Raw genomic sequence first — 19,427 nt, 5'->3', positions numbered from 1 at the left:
TCCATTTGCTGAAGGAAAACTATGGAGAATACATACATTCTCTGCTGAGAGAGAGGTACACTGTTTGAGTACGCTGTAATGGGAGCAGGAAGAGGAATATTCTTCAGATTTCTCAGATTGCCAGCTCCTATTTAATAAAAGGGGAAGCACTGGGTATTTTTAATAAAAACATTATACAATTATTTTCTGTAAGGAAATATTTCCCTTAAATTTGCTTCTAGAAACATTTTAGATAAAACTTCCCAAAATACCTCAGCATGAAGAAGGTAGCTGGTATGAAAAATGTTAACCCAAAAAATTAAATGTTGACAAAACAATAAATGCTTGTATTCTGCCTTTTAATAGAAAAGATTAGGCAAATTTAAGATAGATAGAATGTTGAGACTCCATGTGTAATAGCAAGGGAAAAAAATCAAGATAAATACCCAGTGGGCACCACTTGAGATTGGCTTTTACAATTAAGGCTTAATATGGAGTGATAGCTCAATCATTTTGGTCTTGTGCCTTGATCTTGTTATCAGACTTGATGTAGCAGAGTACTCTTTCTTCTTCTCATAACACTGTTCTTCTAATAACACCTTAATAAGACATGCATTTGAGTTCAAGCAGACTAGTTACATACTTATATTTAATCATGCCTCCCTCTAAAGGATAATCACCTTGGGTCTTAGTTTGTCTTGCCACTCTGTACTTCGCTAATCTTCTTAGAAAAAGTGAGGCTTCAAGATGATTTAGGAAATACAGGAAATACTCTTGCATAATTCTTTGAATTCTAATCAAACTATATCTAGAGAGAAATTCTGGTGAACATTAAGAGAACTGGTTTACTCAACCAGCTAGGAATATTATTTGCCAAATGGTTTTCTGAAATATTTGTATGGCAAAGAGTTGTATATAAATGCTAGATCAAAGTTTCAAGCATAAAAAATTGGTAACAGTTTTTGGCTTATTAATTTCCACAAATAAAGGGGTTTTTTTAATTTTCAAATTTAAACTTGAGAATTAACTTAGGAATTCTGTAGAATAGTTTTGATAAAGTTCTATCTTTTTACCAAAAAATATCCCTACTGGCCTGCTGGTTATGGGAGATGGGAATATTTTTTGATCTATGTAACAGATTCTATTAAGCGATATTGAAGCCATGGAGAGACTAGTATTTCATTTGATTGTGATGTAAGTAGTTTTCATTTAAATATTGTTATTTGATTCCCTTCCAGTATAGGATGAACCCTTTTGAAGATAAAAATAGTGGGGAGAAAATAAAAGGAATACCTGATTAGTTTATTTTGGAGGTTCTTGAAATCTTTGATTTAATGTTTTTTGGCTGAAATCTGCATGATATGTAGGTTTTTTGGTTTTTTTTTACAGTAAAGCACCTGTTGTGTGAGTTAGGTCTCAAGCACTATAGCAAAACAAACCTGAAAGAACTGTAAGATTTAAGCTTTGTTTTAAGGCAGAGTGCTTTAGAAAATATAGCAACTGCTGGCCTACAGCAAAGCTGAGCTTATAGGTTGTGAAATATTAGGGGAAAGCAGACCAAGAAAACACAATTCTGAAAAATGTATGTGTTTCAAAGTAGAGCATGGGGAATTTCTGGGAAGAGACACTCAAGGTGAAGGTCCAGGCACTGCTTAGTCTGCAATATCTAAATAGAGCTCAAATTTACATAAAAATGGAGGAGACCTGTACAATGAGTACAAGTCAGTAGACTTAAATTCAATGGGACATTAAAATAAGTAGCTTTAAATAGAGGACAAACAGTGGAATAGTAAAAGGAAAAGGTGTGAATAGAAGAAAAAGAACATTGGATAGAGCAACTGAAAAATACCCAGCATTTTACACAGCAGAATATGTTTAAATATTTAATGCTTAATACACTAATCACTGTTTAAGTGCGAGGAAAAGAGATAATGAAATACTACACAAGTTTAGTACCACATGCTTAGTTATGGCAATGTTAACATCCCTACTGTTTTGTAGAATACTTGTTCCTTTTAACTATGCAGTTGTTACCTGAAATTCCTTTTATTTGAATACTTGAAGTTTAACAACTGAGATGCTCACCTTTCAGGTACAACTTACAGTAAAAATTTCTTAAATATTTTTCCCATTTTGTCATACTAACAGCATTGCTTAAGAGTATTGAGGTTATGTACTCTCCCTCTCCCACTTCCTATCCTACATCTCAATTAAGGATGGAAAGCATTTAAATCAATTAAAGATAACTCAGACAAGAAACTAATTTAATTCACTGACAAACTGAGCTAATCACCAGGGAAAGAAAGACTGCTGGTACAGGCTCCCAAAATACTAATTCTCTACTGTCATACCTGTCAGGAAGACACTAAGGGAAGAACAATTTTTTTTTTCCTGATTACTGTGGCTTTTTAGATGCTGGGTGCCATAGGTTATATTAGTGTTAAATTGTAGGCATACACTGTGCAAATAGCTGGAGTGGTTAGTGGTCAGCAAGAAGATTCCATGACATTTAGCAACAAAACAGCTGTTAAGCCACACTAGAATGAAGGGAGGGGTGGGGGGGAACCACAACAAACTGGTATTAGAAGCCTTAAAGCTTTGTGTATTAATGGTCTCTAACTTATTCCTATCAGACAGCAAGATGTTTAGATTTGTTTAGCTAAAGCGTAAAAGATGCACTGGTTGGTAGTGAAATAAAGCACCATCACTTCCTGACTGCAGTAGAGGCAGATTCTGTTTCAGAACATTAACAATCTAAATGATGTTTTTCGCTCCTGTGGCTACTGTAACATGAAACATTTTATTGTTCTCTTCCCATACATGTCTCCAAAGACACTGACCTCTTTAGGATCCTATCTGAAGAAGAGAGGACAGAGAAAGATACATCTACAACTGACTTGAGGTGGCACGTTTTGGGAGGGGTAATAGTTTTTGTTTTAATAGAAAGACTTACTTTAGTAGGTCATTTAATCATACTAGTGTCCCACTGTAGCTGTTAACTATTACATGAAGAGAGCAGATGAGTAGGTGGAGTGAAAGGCTTCCTGCAGGCCTCACCCTGAAAAGTAAGCTAATATAATCTCTAGGGGGTTTTTTTTGTGAAATATCATGTAGTACTTAATGACTCTTGTCTTTTTATTAGAAAACAACCACAAGACAGATGCAGATAGGTATTTTTGGTAGAGTCAGACTTGTTAGTACTAAGATTAAACAGGTACTTATTAAACTTTAGAATTAATATTGCACATGTATTAAAGCTAGTAGCTTCTGAGCATCACTTATTCAGCTGTTTGATTTTTGTTTACAAGGAGACAGTGTTGGAAACAGCACTGACAGAGGCAGTAAGAGTCTAAAAATTCCGGTCATCTTAAGTCACTGTTTCCATGTAGCTTCCTTGCAAATTACTTAAGAGACATATGAGATACTAAAATTAGTTGCGAAGTTAACTCATGTTCATAATAGTGTCAGCCATTTAGTTGAAGAGCCAACACTAGTAAATGAACTATTTTTTTCTTTCTCTGAGACAAATCACTACATCTGCCAGTTGAAGGTATATACAGGCACTAACTCTCCCTCTTACATGGCAAAAACCCTTTCAGTGTAAAGGGCTCAGTATATAAATGACATGTATTTAATTTGAAATCTTTTTCTAGTAAAATACTTTTGATGCAACTGTTCAAGAGTCATAATTATAAGAGAAACAAACAGAAGGGAAAGGTGGTTATACCTATGCTGGAAACAAAAATATCCTTTTCACAAACCTGCTACATTGAGAAAGGGAATTTAGATAAGCGTGGTGAAAAAAGAGGAAAAAAATGGAAAAAAGAGGAAAAAGAGGAAAAAAACCCTTCTATTTCTTAAACATTTTCAATTTTTACTTTTCCCTTCTGCCTGGATTTTGCCCAAACCATTTATAAAAGGAAACAAAAGCTACTTTAGGATTCAGTTAAGTGGTTTTGATATCTCTTGAGCAACTCATGTAATGTTAGAAATGTAACTTGTTGTTTGCATTCAAATAAAAAACAATTGGCTGCCATTCAGGTTCTTTGTTATTTGTGCTGGTCCTTCATCAGACTCTGGTGATGACTGTATGGAGGGGTTTGCTCAACAGTTACTCTTAAATCACATAATGTTAATCTATAGGTAGGGAATTCAATAAAATAATCCCCAACTTATTGCTATCAAAAGCAGGTGTTCTTGATCTGTGCTGTGTAGTCCCTCCCTTCTTCCTTGTGTCAATTCACCTTCCTGTGAGCTGACTGAGCATGCTAGCCAGGACAGAGTTTTATAATGTGGTTAAGCTAAAATATCTGCTTCTCCTGGGGGGGGGGAAGAAAAAAGATTTTGCTCCCTCCAATCTATTCCTTCCCTTGTTCCGCTTGGGACTATAGGATTTTGTTAGGCAATTTTAATATTTCACTGTAGTGAATCAGTAGGGATCGCTGAAGTCTACAGCATTGAGTCATTCTAGGACCCAGCTTCCTTCCAACCTTTCTTCATCCCATAGTGGGATGCTGGGGTGGTTTGAAAGTCTATGTCACTTCCCACCTGTCAGCTTTCTTCCTGAGGTCCCTGTCTGTTCAGTCCTGTGAGGTATATCTTAGAGCTCTTATTTAAATAAAGGTATGACCGGTAAAGTTAGGATGTTTGTCTATTCTGTTCTGAACTATCCTTAAAGTTGGTATGTCTTCATATACTTCGTTGATTCAAGTCCATGAGTGAAAAAAATGGGGGGACTTAAAGGCAAAACTTATACAGAGATTCATACATGCAAATGCCTCAGGATTACTCTAATGAGGAAGGATACACAGTAAAAATGTTTAGTGAATCTTCTGGTGGTGATGTTACCTTGACAGTTGTTCCTACTCCTATTCACACTGAAAGGCCAGTGCCATAAAAGAGTAAAATCACTGGGCCCATGGATAAACGTAATGTCTTGGGAAAGCGCCAGCATAGTTTCTGTGAAGGGAAATACTGACATGGTCACAGACTTCCAGCAGGTTTGTGAGTCAAGAATTATGTGGACAAAGACAAACCAGGAAACATAGTTGTATTTTCAAAAAGCATTTGTGCAGGTTCCTCACTAAAAGCTGTTAAACAAAGTTACCATGGAATTGGAGTAAATGTCCTATTCCGAGTTGGAAATCTGGTGGAAGGATGGAAGCAGAGAGTACAGTTTAATGCTTACTTTCCAGGGTAGAGAAAAGTCAGCAATGCTCTCCTCCAGAAATGTTTGTGTTTACTGATGTTGTTTTACACAGCAATCTTTGATCTTCATCAACGACCCAGAAAAGGGGGTGCACACTGAATGATACTTGGATGGTGTTAAACTCTTTTGAGTACTCAAATGCTGTGCTGGTGGAAAGAACTCCAGAAGGCCTCACAAAACTGAATGGGTAAAAGGATGGCAGATAGGCTTTGAAGTAGATCAGCCTAAGGTAAAGCATAGAATTACCTGTCAATCCTGGAAGTTTAAATTCATGAAGTCTTGAAGTCATTGTTGTCAGCTCTCTGAAATCTTTGGCTCGAACTGCAGCAGCAACCAAAAAAACGCACTAAACAACAGAGATGTAAGGCATCATCAGGAAGAATACTGAGAGCAAGACAGAAAGCAGTTTGCTGCTCTGTGGGAAATCTCAGTGTACTCCTATCCTGAGTGCAGCGTGCAGTTCTGCTCTGCAAGGACACAACAAATTTTAAAAAGGTATCAAGAGAGAGAACTAAAATGATCCAAGGGGAGAGATCGGCAGTCTGACAAAGTAGGGACTAAAAGGGTTTGGATTCTGATTGTGAGAAGACAAGGCTGAGTGGCATATGATCAAATTTTACAAACCAAGAAAGCCCCATTTAAGGTGGATGCAGAAATAGGGTTCTTGACACAATGGGTAGTGGGCTTCTGTAATCTGCTGCCTAAGTAGGCTAGAAAATACACAGTGTCAGCAGGTTCAAAAAGGGATTAGACAAGTTAGTGGACAAGAGGTCCATAAATGAATTCTAAAGGGAATAGACAGGTGTGTACCGTCCATGTACAAACCAGGCATGTAGTATCCCTATTACAGCAACTGTAGATGCTGGGAGTGTACGATGAACAACAGAAAGTAAGCAGGTCTCCCTAAATAGTATCTCCTTTGCTATTATTCTTGTTTTATACAGAGGAATACTACTACCTCAAATTTTGCATTTAAGTTCCCTGCATTTGGGGAAATTGCAGGGACCAGCAAACTGGAAATGCAAGGTATGGGTCTTACTCTGGGAAAACTATGTTGCTGATGGTGGTGCCACTGCTGGTTACCAAATATGGGGCTGGATGGACTATCGGTCTGACTCAGAAGGACATTTTCATTGTTGAGAAGATTCTGTGTATTTCTAAGGTACAAAGTTGCCCTTGTCACTATAGCCTGCTGTTTTCACACAACGTTTTTAGAGACAGAAAGCCGTGAGAAGAATACTGCTGTGTAGGATGTTGACTGGGATGTTCATCATTGTCGCTTGAACACTGTGACGCAAACAGTATCTTCAACACACACATTCTGTGTAAAAGATCTGGTCTTTGAAGTTCTGTGGCCCTGGCTTTCTCTATATGTCATACTGTAAGCAAAACATTTATTTTGTGCAAATATTTTGAATCTTTCTTAAGTATACAATTTCTGCAACATACATTTATCCTTACTTTTGCCTGCATTTTCAGGAGGTGGCAAATCTAGTAAAACCGAGTCTGGTTACAGTCATCAGTGCCCTGTGAGATGTGACATTTCTTGTGGGAGAGACTGAGTCTGCCCTCGGGAGCACGGCCAGGGCTTGCACAGATTGCACGGCGCAGCTCTTTTCTTTTAGGACTGCAGTGAAAAGGGACCGGGTACTTGTTACTCCCTCCTGTAGGTACAATATCGGTCCTTAACACTTTACAAATTCTTTTCTGAGGAAACTCCTGCGCAACACGTCTAGCTAAACCAACAAACGAGTGTGTAAGGAGGTCTTACGCGGCTTGCCGGATAGTTGATGGATTTCGCCGGCGCTGAGGAACGGCAGCTCCATGCTGCCTCCTGCCGCCCGCGGCGCCGGGCCGGCCTCGGCCTCGGCCCCGGCCTCGGCCCCGGCCTGGCGGCGCCTCCTCACGGCGCGGCCGCCACCAACCGCCGCTGGGGCGGAGGCCGGGCGCAGGCTGCTTCCCACCTCTCTTGGCGGGAACCGGCCGCGGGGTAACGGCCGGGGCCGGGGTGAAGGTTAGCGAGCGGCCCCCGCCGGCGGGAGGAGCGGTGTCGGACGGGCTCCCTCCTGAGGGCCGCGCACGCTACTGCGGCGGGGCGCCGGCAGCCGAGCGCCCGTCACGTAACGCGGCGCCTGTAGCGAGCACCGCGCTGCGGGGTTCCGCGCCTCGACGGTGGCGAAACGGAGAGGGGGTGGAAAAGAGGACGAGTGAAGAATTACCTGCGGAATGTCGACTTCTGAAATTGTAAAGAGTCTCAGTGCAGGCACGAAATGAAGCGCAGAAGGTAACTGCGGAGAGGCCTCCGTTACACAGCACCTCGTTGTACTTCTCCAGGCGTTCGCGGCTCCCGGCGTCCTGACAGGAGCTGAAGAGTAAGTGCTCCTGTAACCTGCTCCATCAGTAAAACGGAGCAAAATGGTTGCATACGAAGTATGGCAGCACAGTAGTTACTTTCACAGTTATACACCTGGCTTTGCAATTTCAATAGCTATATGAAAGTTTAACTTTTCTGCTGGTTTGTAAGTATCTCCACACGCACCTGCAAGTGCTCCATAGAAAGAAGATGTGTTCCCCAACCTAAGATTTTATTATCTAGGTAAGCCCAGATAGATGGCAATGGGGGGTTGAGGGGAAGTTGTTCAACCTGCATCAAAAAGTATATCCTTGACTGCAAGTGCAGGATCCTTCCCAATAACAAGCAATGCACGATTGTCAGATAAAGTATTCCTCTCTTTTCTGCCTGTGCAGTAGTACATTTGTTTTCAGGAAGAGCGGGACAAACATAATTCACCCAGAAACATAAACAAGGGGAGTTTTGGGGGCCTGAAAGCTTTTTTTTTATGTAATAGTCCTGGCAATTTATCCTGGTATAGGTTTCATTAGAAGATGCGGGTATTTAACTTAGTTAAAAACTTGACTGAAAATAAGGCAAGCTGGTTACAATGTGTTACCAAATTTAGAAGGCGGGAGGGAACGTATTTAAAGATTTAAAATACTCGTTACAATGTCTTGGCTAACAGGCTACTTAAGTACGTTTCTCACACTAGCCAAAGCCCAGAGTGTATTTCAGCAGATCTGCTGAGTGTGATTTATGTTTTTTAAACCATAATACTCTAAACACTTCCAGTTTCTCCAGACGTGTCATTCATAAATGTAGCATTTTATCTGTAGCAGCGAGAAGAAATTACATCACTTTTCTGTTTGCGTTTTCCTATAAGGTCGCCCCTGAAACTTGCACTCACTGAAGCAAAACCGAAGGGCTTGGTGAGCAATTTCTGCTACTTTTTCTGCTCTTTCTCCGCAGTTAAGCAACTTTATTCCTTATTGTTCTACAGTAACCCTTTAATAATTCATCTCGTTTGGGGGAAATACTTATTTCACTAATTTACGCAGCGCACATCAGCAGATAATCGACCGTCGTTATCTGCCGTCTGGCTGCCCGGTCCTCTCTCGGTCCGGGCCGTTTGCTTTATCCCCCGTTCCCGGTCTCTGGTTTCTGGAAGTGCTGCAGCTGACGCGGCCCGGACCGCTGGAGGAAGGTGCTCTGCCAGCCTGGGAATCGCGCGGTCGCGTTTCTAAGCCGAGTTCCTCGCTTTTGGCAAGGGTTCGCACGGTGCTGTGCGGCTACCGGTGGTCTTCCGGGCGAGGCGGGCTTAGCCGCAGGCTTCCCCGGCTGGAAAGCGAGGGCTGGACTGGGCCCCGGGGCGCGAGCACGCGTGGGGAGGGGTCGTGACTTTTTAACACCCCCCCGCCCTCCATCGCCCGGCAGCGGTGCTCTGCGGCTCCCGCCGGCGGCGGCGCGGAGGGCAGGGCTCGCTGGGCGGCGCGGGGGGCCGGGGCGCGGCGGGCCGCCGTTGCGGGGAGCGCTGGCCGCGGGCCCTGTGGCCGGCGGCTCCGGCCGGTGCCCGCGCCGTGGCGGCCGCGCGGGCCGGCAGGGGGCGCTGCTGCCCCGCTCTGGCCCCGCTCGCTTCCCTCGGCGGTTCCATTGGAGCAGCCGGAGACAAGTTGGCGCCATTTTGAAGCCGACAGGGGGACCGGGGCGAGCTGCGGAAGGGGAGGGGGTTAGAGGCGATTGGCTGCGGCTACGGCGGCAGCTCCTCTCCGAGCCCGGAGCAGCGGCAGCGCGGAGCGGACCCGCCTGGGACCAGCGAGGAGAGGCGGCTGCGGCGGGGTAAGGAGCCCGGCACCTCGGCCGCGGTTACCCCCACCCCGTCCCCGCTCCATTTTCCCTTTTCTGTGGCGGGGGCGGGGGGCGCCCGCTCGGACCGAGCTCCGCGGGCAGCGCTCGAGGAGGGGGAGCAGGGGGGAGCCCCCCCTTGGCCCGTGGCGGAGCCCCCCCTTCCCATCCCCCTCGCCCCTTCGCGGGGCTGCTCCCCTCCCCCCTTTCCCGGGGCCGGCGTCACAAATTAAATTTGCCGCCCCCCCCCGCCCCCCCGCCCCGGGCGCGGCGGGGCCCCGCGAGGGGGTGACCTTGGCTGGGGTGCGCGCTGCCCCTCGCTCGGCGCGGGGCCTGGGGGTCACCCCCTCCCCCCCAGGTGGCCCAGCGGGCGGTGTCGCGCGCTCAGCGCCGGTGGCTCCTCGCGGCGGGGGGGGCGGGGAGGGAGGGAGAGTGCTCGCCCGTTGTGGTGAGTGAGCGCGGCTCCCTCGGGTGTCCCCTCCCTGCCCCTTGCAGCCGGCCTAGTCCCCGCTCGGGCTGCACCGGGGCTCCCGCCGCCTCGCGCGGCTGCCCGGGCTCGGCGAGGGGACCCTCCCCCCCCTCCCCGCCCGGTTCAGTCTCTCCGCTCCGCACTTAGCAGTGATCCTCAGCCGGGCGGAGGTGGCGGCCGCCGAGGACCTCGGTTTGGTGGGTCCCTACTTGTGCGAGCCCGTTTCTTTCATGCTGGCTTCTTTTTTTTTTTCTTTCTTTTTCCCTCCCACTTTGCATCAGGCTCTGTTAGAAAGCGCTCGGGAAGGAAGGGGGGGTGGTTGCCGCCGCCTGGTAGATGAAAAACTATGAATTTTACATCTGAATTGCCAGATGGAGAATGGCTAATTTATAGGTTATGTATTGTTTACGTTGAGAGCCTCTGGACAGGAATCTAGGTCTGTAACTTCATCCCGCTGCAAATAAATCACTATCTGTTCTTCAAAACAAATCAACAATTAATGACGGTGAACAATCCTGGAAAATTAAACTGCAGCAGACCAGCTCCTACAGAGCTGGATTTTGTCGTGCAAGCCTTACTCTGACTTTTATGTTTGCTTCCTGCACGGTTGCTTACTGAGAGCTGTGATTATTTTGTTGGGCGTTCTGTTTTCCCATTTAACACAACTGCTGAAGTATTCTCGTGTTGGTCTTTGTTTTGTGCTTGCTGGGTAGGTGCTTTGGCTGTAATTGATTTCTCTTTGCTGGGGATGCAACAGAAGGAGTGTTGAAAATTTGAGTGGCTTTATAGTTGAGAATGGGCGTCAAATCGCGTTTTGGGAAGGAGATAAGATGATATGCATTCCTTCAGGTTTTCCTCCACCAAACTAGTCGAATTGTTCTGTTTCCAGATGATGGAAATTTTGCTTAGTATGTCTTGTATGTGATACAGATATGCTCTAAATATTATATGTACTTGTGTGAAGTAATACTTCAGAAAGATGTGAAATAGGTGCATGTATGCTATGCTCAGACTACCCTAGAAGAAAAGAGAGTGACAGGCAATCAGGTAAGATAGTTTGACGGAGGTGTACATATTGTGTTCATCACTGGCATTTGAAAGCGTGCACTGCTGGAGAAAGTAGTTTAGTACTTGCATGACATCTTGTGTCTGTGTTTGAAGCAAGGTTGTACTTTATTACTGTGAGGTATGGGGGTGTGTGTGGTGTGGCTGTGTGTGTGGTGTTTTGTTTGGTTTTTCTTTTAATGTAGTTCTTAGACACATAGGCAAATGCTACTGTATCTTGTATTCCCTTTACTAGTTACTATACAAGCTGGATAAACTGTAGTTCAGTTTTTGATGAAACAGCTAAATAAATCAAATTAAAATGGAAAACCATATGTGTATAACACTTGTACACTATTTTTTTTTTCTTGTGTGCCATATAAATATTGGATTTAGACTGTATCTAGCAAGCTTACTTATGGACTTAAATTGAGCAAGTCAGCTAAGTCACTGTTAAGCTGTAATTAAAAATATAAGAACCAACAGTCATTGCTAGCATTTGGAAAAGCATAGTAATGAAATATGGGCATGACCTCAGGCATCATTCATTTTTGGCTCTAGAAGAGGAGGCTCTGTTACCTCCTGTAGATCAAAAAGATGCATTTTCTTTTGGGATACGTTGTTCTCTACCAGACTCTTAGGTTATGCTTTTTTCCTCTCTGTCTCTCTCCTTCAGTCACAGAATTTATATTCACACAGAAGAGTAAGAGGTTGTATGGGTGTTTGTAGGAGTCTTTAGTAAGGGATTTTCATTTAAAGGTTTTTGGAGTAAATGTTTTTCTTTAAGCCTGAGTTTAGAAGAGGTTAAAAAGGCTACTTGTTGCACAAGGAGAATTTTCATGGGAGCAATGAATAAGAAAATATGAAGCTGAACAGTAAAAGCAAGCAAAGTAGGAAATGGAGGAAAATATGATACTACAACACATTATTTTTCCCTACCAGTTTCATTCTAATATCCCTTTCTCTTAATATTACTTAGCCCAAATATATACCTTCCTCTTTCTTGACAGTGTCCCCCCTGCCCCCCTTCAGACAAGTTCCTTTATTAGAACCAAAAAGTAATTCTGGTGTGTGGTACCGACAAGTGGTAAGATAGTGTATCATACTCCTTTTAACAAGTTTCTGAAGTGATGGTGTTTTTACTCTTAGCACCAAATGTCAATACTGCAACCTGAAACAATCTTTGGAAAGACTAAGAGAATATTGGAGGCTTTCACTCAGTTTTGAAACTAGCTGGTAAGGGAAAACTGAGGAAACTTTTTTAGAAGGATGTGTTAGTGTGATGATCCTTGGTGGTGATGTGTTGATTTACCAGATTTGTAGACCCTCTGGACTGTTTGAACAGTATTGACAGATCCTGGAAGGAATCATGTGCAGGCTTTTAAAGAATTGCAAAATATATGCTTTAAAAAAAAAAATAAAATCTTGCCTTGCCTCCAGAGGTCGAACATCTAAAAGTTAAGACTGTGCATGTATGTGGTGACATCTTCAGTTGAATGTAGTCTCGTAGAAAACTTGATTTTTTTTTTTTCCCTGCTTAGTTCTGATACTTAAGTAAAATATATCAGAAGTGCAGTGTATGAATGAAAATAAACTTTTTTGTTTCAGCAAGTTAGTGGTTTATTTCAAAAACTCTTTGGAACATTTTGGATTCCACAATAAAAATGCTATTAATGTGAATATTTACTGTAACACATATAACTTGAAGCAATTCCATGAAATACAAGTAGTATTTTAACCTCGTTTTTAAGAATCAAAATGTTAAACGCCTCCACTCTTTTTAAAGGTTATTACTGTCTGTCTCTCCACGTACTGCTTTTCAACCTTTTCTAAAGTGTGAGGACATCCTTGAAGTAGGTTATGAGGATTAAGACCTCCATTACTTTGTCCCCATCTGTGGAATGTACTCTTTCACATCCCATCCCAAGCATTGGAAAAACATTCTTCATCATTCTGCTTGTTTTATACTGCCTGATCTTCAGCTCTGTTATTTCAGCTCATGACAACTTTGGTATTAATATGCTTCAAGAAATAATAATTAAAAAAAAGCACCATACCACATTGGGAACAGATGGGGATGTTTGTACTAATCATCTTGTGTCTGTCACCATTTATATGGTAGTACCATAACCAGGGATCAGGACCCCATCTGGGGTTTTCTAATTTAGACCCTGTTCTTTAAAGATCTATTCCAGACAATACTAACTGTGTGTACTTTTTCTCTGACTTAATTAGAAATCCTGGTGGATGCTTCTGCTGCTGAAATGAAATGCTTCACTTGCACACTTTTTAATGGACAAAAAAGACACAAAGTTAGCAGTCAAAAATGTTATTGTCTTAATTGCTTCTGCTGTATAGTCACCTAAACTACATTTTGTAGCTCTTTTAAAGAGGACTAGATTCAGCTAAAACATAATTGTTAATGACTTAGAAAGTAACTGTTGAGTGAGACTTTCCACCTTTTGTGTAAATATACCCATTAGTTGTCCACAACTTCTGTCAAAGCAGCCTCTGGTTCTCTCTGAGACATCCCCAGTGTATCCACATGGTAGCTCAATTCAACATCGAGAATCAGAATTCTGAAAGTCTTAGAAAGGAGGGGAGGAAAAAAAAAAGACTATTTCTAAAAAGTTAAAAAGAAAATTAACAGTTTCCCACACTGAGCACAAACATACTGCTCATGAGGAACTCTTTTAAGAAATTTACATCAAAACTTTCCGTAGGTAATCTTTGGGCTACCTTGAGTTTGACTGTTCAGTTCTATTGGTACTGCTTTGTTACTTGGATGTAGAGTTTCAATGAAGACAACCAGATTTCTGGGAAATCTTTGTTTGGCACTACATATGTTAAGTTTCTGTTCTTAACAAAAAAGATTTGAGATGAGTTGTTGTCAGTTATGAGAAGTGAGCAGAAGATACTTCATGCAAACTTTTTATTATAGGTAGGGATATTTTCTTTTTCTGCATCTACCTACTTAAAATTTGAAAGAGTTTTCTTGAGGAAAATGTACAGAGGTGCTAGGCAGCTTACCGTTAGGTGTGATAGTGTCTCTGATAATTATTTTGGTTTTTGACAGTTCAGTATGAAGCATTGTGTGTAGTTCATTACGACTTCCTGTACAGAGAAACAAAGTGTGTGGAAGAGACTATAGCTTTTTGTGCCATCAATTTGTGAAAGCCTTTGTGTGGGACAATGTCTATGGACATTCCGTGTGCCACCCAGTGCTTTTCAAAGGTCTAAGGGAGACAAATTGTGGATGCTTAATTCATGGTATATAATGAAGTTTACTTTGGGTTTTCTTCCTCTGAGAGTACAAACTAGTTGGAATAAAACTATAACGTTTTGCTTTCCTGGTTTTTGGAAATGGAAGAAAGGATAGATAAGCCCAATGATAAACTCCTCAGAAGATTTGTGAGGCAGTTTTTCAGAGAGATAGCAAGTAGGAGATGTATTTCTCTTCCATTTGCCCAGCTTAGATTATGCAGTCTGTAGTTCTTGGAAGCATTTCTGTAACTGAGGGAATTAAGAGATTTTCATGCATGTACAATTTTCAGAAATAAATATTCTGCGCTCATTTTTAATGACTGGTATATCTGTATTTTGAGAACTGGAAACATTTTGAAAGTCTTCCCTAGGTTACAAATGTTGTCTTTAGTAAGCTCTCCATCAGGGTGTTTGTACAGCGTTATATATGATCAAATTTAGAGTAACTTTTTGTTTCTTAATGGGTCATGGCCCCCTTAATCTTCTATATTACTTACGAAAATGCCTTAAAACAAAATTAAAATTGCAATTTCTTTTGAAAAATAGGAACCAGTTTTAATTCATTTCTGTCCTTATAAGTACATGTTATGGTAGTCTTTAGTTATGATTTATATATGATTTTTTTCAACTTGCTGTATTTAGGAATTAGAGCTGCATATCAAAGTTGGCTGACATATTTTCCAAAAGCTGGAAAATGTGAAATGAATTGACAGGGGACTGTGGGAAGGGAAAGCATATCTGGTGATTTGGGTGATTGAATGTCACTTTGGAATACTGGAATTCATTCTTTCTGTCAGTTTCTTGTGATCCCAGATAAGTCTGTTTAAACCAGACTTTCCACAAGAGCTTATTAGTAGCGTGTTGATTTCCGGGGAGACAGGCTCAAGACCCTGACTTCTTCTGCATGGCTCAACAGAAGCTTTAGTTTCAGACACAGTGCACGATAACATGGCATACCTTAAAAGTTGTGCCCTAAATTGCTCTATCTGTGCAGGCAAAATTCGTGGATAGTTCTTAAACTTCAGTCTGTAACTCAGGTTACTCATCTATAAAATGAGAAGAATACCCATTTTTATGAATAATTTTGTGAAAATGTTGTGAGAACAAGTTAATTTTTATGGCATGCTAACATATTACAGTGGTGAGTCCTGTACAGAAGAGCAGCAGGGAATTAAGTCTCTTCAGAGCATGGTTTAAATAGAGTGTAATAAGGGACACACATTAAATTACAAGGACGAGGAAAGTTGAGTAGCTTCTTTGCTTTGAATGAGAAAGAAGTTCTGTGGCGTGGAAAAAGGTAGTGAAGGGTAAGGTAAATCAGCTCTTTTGTGTCTTTTCCCTTCAATATTGTATAAGAAATCTTAATTCTGATGTTTCCTAACCCTTAATAACTGCTTTTGCAACTATTTTCATACTTTTGCTGTTCTTTTTTAAGCAAACTTACTGAACAAATTCACCGTATGGATGTGCTCCTGTGAGTGATTAGATTGTAACCTTTACCTACGTGTAGTTACTACTAATTAAATTAATGGAATGCTATTAGTAGCAGTAAGTTTTTTCTTTTTTAACCAGCATTAAGTGGGATGAGGTACAAGAGCTTTTCAGTGGAATCTTGCAAATACACATTATTGGTAGAAGAGCAGTGTGACATGATGATTCTACATTGTGCTTGCAGGCCCTGGAATGGACCGAGTTCTGCTGGACGTGTATTCCCCTCCTGCCCCCTGCAGCTGATCTTTCTGCTCTGATCTCTCTCTCTCTAGTGACTCTGTCTAGTTTGTCCTCATACCTCTTCAGGCTTCGAATTCCAGTCCTTCATTGTCCATGTAAATCCTACTTCCTCTCTTGCCTTGTTCAACACTTCTTAGACTTCCAGCCTTGAGGTTCCTAAATTGTGGTGTATGGAATTTGTGTGTTTGTTTTGTTGCTGGAGTTTTTTTTGGGGGGGTGGTGGGGGTGTTGTTCTTCCCTCCTATTAACTTTGGCTCTCGGTTGCATACCTTTCCCATAACCCCTAAACTTTCTACTCCATTTGTCTGATACAGCTTGTTGGTCCCTGCAGTGGAGTTGGTCGAAGTAAGTGTGTCCATACCTCAGCTGTTTCCATGCTAAGCTGAGCTTTTTGTCTTAAAGACTTAACTAAGACAGACTGCTCTTGAGCTAAGAATCTGGCCGAGGTGTGGACGATTCCAGATTTTTCTGCTAAAGTAGCAGCAACATCTGGCTGTGAGCAGGCAGGTGGATTAGTGATGGATTCAGTTGTCAACAGGATTTACCAGAGATGTTTGTTAATCTCGAGGTTTGGCTATGTTAACCTTCTAACTTCAGGGGAATCAGGAGAGGGCAACCTGTAATGTGCACATGAACAGTTCTCATACCTTAAATAATAGGTGGAAGCTCTCTGAACTGTCGTATCTTGATTGTATGGTTACAGTCATAGTGCAAGCAGCTATATGTATTTATTAATACGTTAAAGCTTGCTCCTTTCAATTGCAAAACCCATCCTTTTAACAATGAGTAAAGATTAGTTTCTATTGAGTTTTTTACTGTTATCTCCTATAGGTGTTACTTCCGTTCCTAACCGTTTCTGTGTATGGAACATAGACCAGTAGGGTGGTGTGAAGGGTTTTTCATTGTTGTTTTGATTTTTTTGTTGTTGTTTTTTTGTTAATGCTGATGTGCTTTAGATTTCTCTCCTGGCTAAATTTTTGTCCTCCTTGGGGATCCAGTCTAGTAAAATGAGGTGTATGTCCTTACTACATATCAGCACAGATCTGAGCCTGAGTGAAAGCGTAACCTACACACTAATGCACCCAAAGAGTTTGGCTATCACTGTGCAGTGAATATGTCATAAAATCATAGACTATTTCAAGTTGGAAGAGATCCATAAGGGTCATTGAGTCCAACTCCGTGCTTCTCACAGGACGACCTAAAACTAAACCGTATGACTAAGAGCATCGTCCAGATGCTCCTTGAACTCTGACCGGCTTGGTGCCATGACCACCATGTGGAGCCCCTTCCAGTGGCCGCCCACCGTCTCAGTGAAGAACCTTTTCCTAATGTCCAATCTGAACTTCCCCTGACAGCTTCATTCCGTTTTCCTGTATCTGAATGTGAGTGATGAGCTGTAACTGAAGGATAACTAAATATTAAGTATTGATTTCAAAAAGGAAAACAAACCATAGAGTTTGAAAATTATTATCAAGAAGATTGGCATAGCTGTAATAGTACATACACTCCTGTTTGTACCTAAGCCAGGATTAAAATGTGTCAATGTATATACATTTCTGAAAGGAGGGTGCAAAGAAGATAGAGCCAGGCTCTCTTCAGTGGTGCCCAGTGACAAGACCAGAGGCAGTGGGCACAAACTGAAACACGAGAGGTTCCCTCTGAACATTAGGAAACACATGTTCACTGTGAGGGTGACAGAGCACTGGCACAGGTTGCCCTAGGAGTTTGTGGAGTCTCCATCCTTGGAGATGCTCAGAAGCCATCTAGATGCAGTCCTCAGCAACCAGCTTTAGATAACCCTCTTGAGGAGGTTGGACCACGTGACCTCCAGAGGTCCCTTCCAACCTCAACCATTCTGTGAAAACACCACCCCACAGGGCTCAATAGTTATAAGGGATGAATAATGGTATTAAAAGAAGTTACAGGAGTGAATAGATTATTGGCAAAGAGAGCTTATGTTGGTTGAGCGTAGAGATAGATGTCAAACGTACGTTAGACTTTGCAGATTGAAACATCGAAAGAGTCTTCAGCTTCAACTTTTTAAAGTGATCTTACTGGTAGGTTCATGTATGATAGCAGATGACTAGACTCTGTCACTTGAAGTTTCTTCTAGTCCTGTGGTCTTAACCTACCACTGATGCATTTAGTTCACCTGGTTGTAGTAAGTGTTCATCTAATTTGTGCTTTGTAATCACAATTATGGGTTCTTCCACTGTCTTCAGGGACACAATTATTTTTTCGGTCACAAGTTTTCTGTGGTTTTCTGTCACAAGTTTTGTGAAAAGCAAATAAAAATGTACTAGTTAGCTGGAAAAAAAGCGCTAAACTGATACAAACCATCTGGGTAGACAACTTCTATTTGTAAAACACCCATCTGAATGTGATTTTGGTACTAAGATTTCTGTATGCAGCCCTAATATAAATGTTTGTTTATAATTCATATTGATTAGGATTGGATGCAGTGTTATTTAGCACAAAATCTGACTTTGCAGTGCAATACCCATGCTTTCTTTTAGGTCTTGCAATTCAATCCATCCCACTAGCATTTTTTGTTTCATCTTTAGTATTCTGTGTTGAATCACTTGCAATAGGGTCTAAGGCATTTATTTTTCTATTTTTTAACATTATATACAAAGTTAGGAATGGAAAGGAGTCTCATTTATGTATACAAATTCTGACTTGTTACTAAAGCAATTTTATATTGGTTGTCCATCTGCAAAATTTTACAAAACGTTGTTTTGCTTCTGTGGTAGTATGCTAGTAGTATTAATGTTTGGGGGTTTGGGTTTGTTTTAGTTTTTGTTTGTTTTGGGTTTTTTTGTTTGTTTTGTTGTTTTTTTTTTTTTGTAAGAATTAAAACTGTCATGGTAAGGCTCAATAAGGCATTTTTTGCCAAATAAATGGTATACTAAAATAATACCAAGTGCTGTTTCCTTCCAAGGGGCAATACAGTGATTAAACTTTATTTACACCTAATGTCTGTCTGTTGTAGTTGTCTTCTGCTTTCTGTCATGTTCCCCTTGTTTTCCCTATGGCTTCCATGTCACTCTTCCATATTTTCTTTTCTCCCCTTTTGTATAAATACTACGGATGTTAGTCTTCTAAAATAATATAGTGCAAGATATCTGAGGGTTTTACGACTGTTTTTATTTGTTATGCTGTTTTGAAAATAGAGTTAATGTAAAGGAAAAATAATAATTCCTGCCTCCTCCTGCCTATTACTTTCCAGCTGTTGGAGGAAGGAAACAAATCATTCTTGCCTTACTAGATCTTAAAGTAGCTTCCCTGCTAAAAGAGGACTGTGTCAAAATTATGGCCGTAGACTAGTGACATTGTGAAATTTTGATACCTAGGCTGGTTGTCAGTTCTTCTCTTGTTTTAGAGTACCAGTCTAAGGACTTTCTGTCAGTGATTCTAGTAAAAGAAGTATTTTGCAGAGTGAAAGGCTTGCTTTTTCAAATAATTATTCTTATAGCCTACAACAGCAAGATACTAATCTCCTTTGTATACTGATAAAGTTCTGCTGTATTTTATTTTGATATTTTGCTTCAGTT

General features: G+C 41.5%; 1 protein-coding gene across 6 annotated transcripts in view; it reads left to right on the top strand.

The window, feature by feature from the left end:
• Positions 1-19,427, top strand: part of PDS5B (PDS5 cohesin associated factor B) — a 130,995-nt gene that overhangs the window by 4,661 nt on the left and 106,907 nt on the right. For 4 of the 6 annotated variants that reach the window (XM_072850376.1, XM_072850371.1, XM_072850374.1 and 1 more), the window contains exon 1: positions 9,231-9,359. The exons of the other annotated variants lie outside the window; for them this stretch is intronic. The gene's annotated coding sequence lies outside the window, so the exon portion shown is untranslated. Of the gene's footprint in view, positions 1-9,230; positions 9,360-19,427 lie in introns of those variants that run through there. 6 annotated transcript variants of the gene reach the window in all.

The sequence above is a fragment of the Ciconia boyciana genome, chromosome 1 (assembly GCF_034638445.1).
Source record: "Ciconia boyciana chromosome 1, ASM3463844v1, whole genome shotgun sequence".
NCBI lineage: Eukaryota > Metazoa > Chordata > Aves > Ciconiiformes > Ciconiidae > Ciconia > Ciconia boyciana.
This window is presented reverse-complemented; position numbering and strand designations above follow the sequence as displayed.